The sequence below is a fragment of the Theropithecus gelada genome, chromosome 18 (assembly GCF_003255815.1).
Source record: "Theropithecus gelada isolate Dixy chromosome 18, Tgel_1.0, whole genome shotgun sequence".
Lineage (NCBI taxonomy): Eukaryota > Metazoa > Chordata > Mammalia > Primates > Cercopithecidae > Theropithecus > Theropithecus gelada.
Genome location: NC_037686.1, coordinates 42,829,485 through 42,835,121, shown reverse-complemented (window position 1 = coordinate 42,835,121; position 5,637 = coordinate 42,829,485).

Genomic DNA, 5,637 nt, shown 5'->3' with positions numbered 1-5,637 from the left:
AAAAAAATGTGGTTCAGGAAGAGGGAAAAAAAAAAAAAAGCATCACATAGTAATAAAATATGAGGTCCATCACCCATTCTTGATTTTTCTCTCTAGGACAAGGCAAACTACATACTCAGAACTACAAACACTTAAGTCAATGAATATGCATTATTCTAGAAGAAGACCAATCCTTCAAAAAGTCAACAAAGTTGTCTGGCTGGGCCACTATCTGCTCATGCTATGGCGTCGAAGATGAAACTAAGTAAAAATTCTGACTCCACCATAGCTTTGGCTGATTTTGACATTTCATTTGCTTGGCAGGGCAAGTGCCCATTGAGTCAACAAATAGATTCTGAAACAATTATTTGTGCCTTAACTAGCCCAAGCTCTTCATGGTCATGACAGTCTGAGGATATTAATTACTCCTATCATATTAAAAAGGGCCACTGAAATCTTTTGATTGGCATGCCCAGGAATGAGAGAACCAGAGTTAAATGAAAAATGCTCACATGTGCAAAAAACTGAGGCATTTTCCATGGAATTCTCTTAAAATGCCTTTAGACTTGGGAATTTTTACCTTAAGCCTGTTACTTATTTTTCACTCTTTACTAATTTTTACCCTTAAGCCTCAGCTTTATTCTCTGCAAAATGGAGATAATACTTCCACCTCTAGGGGTATGGTAAAGATTAAGTATGCACCTGAATTCACTTTGTACTAACCGGGCCACACAACTAAAGGTAGTGCTCTAAACCCCAAAGGCTTCTCACTTTTACTTTACACTGCTCTTCAAGAGCCCTTCAACAGTATTTTTCAGGGTCATGCTGGATTTTTAAAAGAAACAGAACAAGAGGATGCTACCTATGAAAGGAAATTAGGTACTTCACAGCAAGCCTTTCTATGCCTTAGTTTCATACTTAGGTTTCACGCAGTTCTCAGAGGCAACTATTTTCATTTTACAGATAAGGAAAATGAGATGCAAAATACTAATCTGTAAAATATGGGATTAAATACCCTCTAACAAAGCCAGAAAATAAGGGAACTTGAAACGGAAGCCCAAGTTGGAGACTAAAATGAAATTCTACAACTCCCATGCCCTGACACCTTTGTAGGGCTAGCCCAGGAGCAGTTTCTAGGTGTAATGACCAGGATTTGGGAAGCATAGGAAATGACTGAAAAATCAGATGTACTCTAAAAGGTGACTAAATTCCCTTCATTGGTCTACTTGGATTTTAAGACCCCAGGGAGAGAGAGCTGTAGAGTCCTGATTCCATCTTTTCTCATGAAGGGGCGGCAACTAAGGGTGTCTAAGTAGTGGTGATGGTGGAAGGGATGGCAGAAGGATGCTATTCCTGGGGAAAGTTAAAAAGATAACGGCACCATTTAAAGTAATAGGGACATCAAAAAAGCCTGCCTATTAGCAAAGAAAAGGGACCATTTCTGAAATCCTTGACCACAAATGCAATCTTCAACATGAGGATGCATTTTTGAAAAAGCACTTGGAATCACCTGCTTAGGAAAACATAAAAGATAGGACTGACTCAAGAGTTCTCATAAGCTTCCAGACATGAGAATAAGATCTTTTCATTGGATTATGTGTGGTTCCAGAAAAACTACTGGGAACAGTCTAAGAAAAGCGGATTTTGTAGTTGGCTTTCTCAAATTCAAATGAGATGGCAGCTCTCAGAATATGAATTCTGAGAACCTTCATTCATGCACTGAAGACACAAACTTAGAAAGATCTGCCTAGCCTCTAGATAACTAGAGCTTCCAGGATTTTTAAAAAAACATCCTAGGTAGGCTGGGCACAGTGGCTCATGCTTGTAATCCTAGCACTCTGGGAGGCCAAGGCTGGAGGATCGCTTGAGGCCAGCCTGGGCAACACAGTCTATCTGTCCAGTATTTCTCTGTTGTTTTAAACGGTCTTTCAGAAAATTTTACTTCACCAATACTAATAATTTTTCAATAGGCATTGCTATTTGTTATCTCTATGATCACATTCTCTTGTCACCTAATAAATCTGGCTAATTTACACATGTTGGGCATTAGCCAAATCTACGAGTTATCAAGTATTCCCTCAATCCTTTTTGAAATTTTAGCTTTCTAGAGACAGGGTCTCCCTGTTACCCAGGCTGCTCTTGAACTCCTGGGCTCAAGTGATCCTCCAGCCTCGGCCTTCCGAAGTGCTGGGATTATAGGCATCAATCAGCTACTGCACCTAGCCCTAGTTTTATCGTTAAGGTATAATGCCTAGCACTTCACCTCTGACTCAAGTAGACTTGAAACCACTACCCATTCATGTCCCTTGTGATACTACTTTGGTAATTTCCCTGAAATTGCAGAAACAGATCATGTCAAAAGTTCCACTCAGTGTTTCTGATATTGAAAATGTCATGAAACAGATATAAAAGCCTTAATGCTTTAATATAGGGGAATATCTACATTTTATTTCCAAATTTTAAGTAATTACACTCAGATTTTCCATTTTGAATATAGGTAAACTATTGCTGACTTATCCAAGATGATTCTAATTTACAAGAACCACCATCTGACTCAGTTTATGGTACAGATCATGTTTGTATCTTTTTGTGCAGCCCTGAAGATGGTGTGACTGACTTGTCCCATCCCCATGCTCCATATTTAAATATGCAGAAAATTATGTGTAACACTGCTGGCAGCTTTGGGTAAACTGAAATGTTGCTGGTAGGAGTTGAGCAGACTCATAATCTTGACTCTCATTTACTGCCTCTTTTTAAACTAGCAAGCCTCTTGTTACTAAGCCAGTTCTTTTCAGTTTTTGGTTTAAACTCAGCTGATTACTGTAGTTCCTTCTTAAAACTTCCACATTACAAAAGGAAGGCACTTACGCACATGCTTTCAGAGATTGAAGATTTATCATTTAGAACACATTCAAAGGCAGCAGGAAGTCTATTTTTACAACTCATTTAGTAATCAAGTTACAAATATCCCCATTTTCCCTGAGACTAATGAGGATCTAAACTCACCCCAAGGGCTTAGAAATGTGTGGTTTCTCTTTAGCCATCTTCCCTCCCAATTCCAATCTCTGATCAGTGAACTCCATTTACTTTTTAAAATATCTAATCATTTACCCTCCTTATGAAGTTTTCTTGTACTGGTGTACAAACACAATCCTTTAAAATGTAGATAAACGAGTATGGAGGCAGTAGAAAATCTCAATGGCGGGAACATTTCTTTCACAATTCTCAATTATTACATATAATCAGCTGAAGAAACTTAATAGGAAGAGATGCTCTGATGTACCCAAGGGGGAAGGTATGACACTTTAAAGAGAACAGCTATTTTAAATCTTGACTAAATTGAATCTCCTCCTGAGGCTTCTCAATGTCCTTCCCTATATTTCATCAGGGCTCCACTGCCCATAGTTACTTCAATTAGTCACTAAGAGCAAATGGTTAAGTTATGGGATAGCCAGAAGAGAGAATATTACTGCTACCATTAAATTACATTGTAGAAGTATACTGACAAGGAAAAGATGTTCACAGTGTATTATAAACATCCCCAATCCCCATTATTTATAAAAAGTTTTAGAATGAGAAAAGTAGAAATTTAAGGGATAGAAGGGGCAGGTGGCAGAATGAGAACCAGTGTCTGGTTTTGGGCTACCAGATTCACTGAACAATCTGTAAAAACACATTTAATACCCCTGTTTTATACCTGTTTTTTTAAACCTAATTATTCTAGCCTCCATTCTTGCTAAAAGTCTACTTTGCAATGGGATTCTTTTGATAAAGTCTTTTATAGGAAGAATTATAGAACACTACAATAACTTGAGCAGCTATCCAAACCTAATGTTTTCAGTTTAGCATCCACCTTTCCAGTTGTGAAAATGGAATAATGTAAAGGTCTCCCAATAGGTTTGCCTAATTCTTGGTTATTCACATTGCAGATTATCCAGTGTGGTATGGCTATTTCCTGTAACACAGGCCCACAGATTTCCTGAAGTCTCTCTTCCCCAATACTTCAGTAAGCAAGAAAATTAACACAGGCACACAGGGAAAGGCAGATCCCGACTTAGAACCAGAGTAAGTGCTTATCAGTTTTGCTAACATTACTTCCAGACAAGTTTTGGCTTACTCTGGGACAAGGAAAGCTTCTAAAATAGAGATTATTTTCAAGGCCGCCTAAAAGATTTTGACCTAGCATTAGGTAAAAGTTAATTCATTTCACAAGTTATCCAATCTAAACAGGAATTGTACAAATACTGTAACACAACCGAGTAATCAGACTAATACTTCCGGGGGCTAATCCTAAAGTTGACAAAGTAACTCTGCCCAACAATTCTAGAACGATGATCTTGCCCATCATTGAATCTATGCTTGCAAGTCTACCACAGCCTAAGAATTTGTCCAAAACCCACAGTGAAGTCTTGGTATGGATATGTGATACGTCTAAGTATTAAGAATAAATAGAGGTAAGGCACAGTGGCTCGCGCCTGTAGTCCCAGCACTTTGGGAGGTCAAGGTGGGCGGACCACTTAGGGTCAGGAATTTGAGACCAGCCTGGCCAACATGGTGAAACCCCATCTCTACTAAAAATACAAAAATTATTAGCTGGGCGTGGTGGTGTGTGCCTGTAATCCCAGCTACTCGGGAGGCTGATTTGAACCCGAGGGGCAGAGGTTGCAGTGAGTCGAGATTGAGCTACTGCACTCCAGGCTGGGTGACAGAACGAGACTCCATCTCAAAAAAAAAAAAAGGACAGAATTTTAGTTTCTTTAAAATTATCTTAGAAATGCCTTTATTCTTGCTTTTTAAAACAATGTCGGCCGGGCGCGGTGGCTCACGCCTGTAATCCCAGCACTTAGGGAGGCCGAGACGGGCGGATCACAAGGTCAGGAGATCGAGACCATCCTGGCTAACACAGTGAAACCCCATCTCTACTAAAATACAAAAAAAATTAGCTGGGCACGGTGGCGGGCGCCTGTAGTCCCAGCTACTCAGGAGGCTAAGGCAGGAGAATGGCGTGAATCCAGGAGACGGAGCTTGCAGTGAGCTGAGATCACGCCACTGCACTCCAGCCTGGGCAACAGAGCGAGACTCTGTCTCAAAAAAAAAATTAAAAAAAAAAATAAATAAATGTCAATGATTTACTTCAATCTGTATCAAATCAATTTCATAAATGGAGAAATATTTCTGTCAACTTTTCAGAAGGTAGTTTTTCTTGAAAGGTAAACTGGTGCTTTTGTATTAGAAAAGAACTTGTTTTACAGATTTGGTGATAAAAAGACAAAAATCCATAAACAAAGGATGCAAACCAAGTAGAATTTAAGTTGAATTCAGGATTTCAAGTAACGATGTATAAAAGAAAGTCACTTACTATTCACAATTAGATCACTAGTGGTTTGTGGTCAACTACACAAATATGCAATTAAATCTACAACCAGCCAAATTTCCAATTTACTGCAATGTAACACTCATTTAAAGAAAAAACTAAACTTGGACAGGAACATAAGCGACACACTCAAAACCAAGAGCACACATATACAAAATAACTACAAGAGTGAGCAGAGATAGCTGGTTGGGGAACAGGGAGTCTATAAAAGAAAATTTTCAATTCTGTTAACTAATCTTCTAGTATAAACTGATGATTATATGAAACACACCAAGGAGAATACA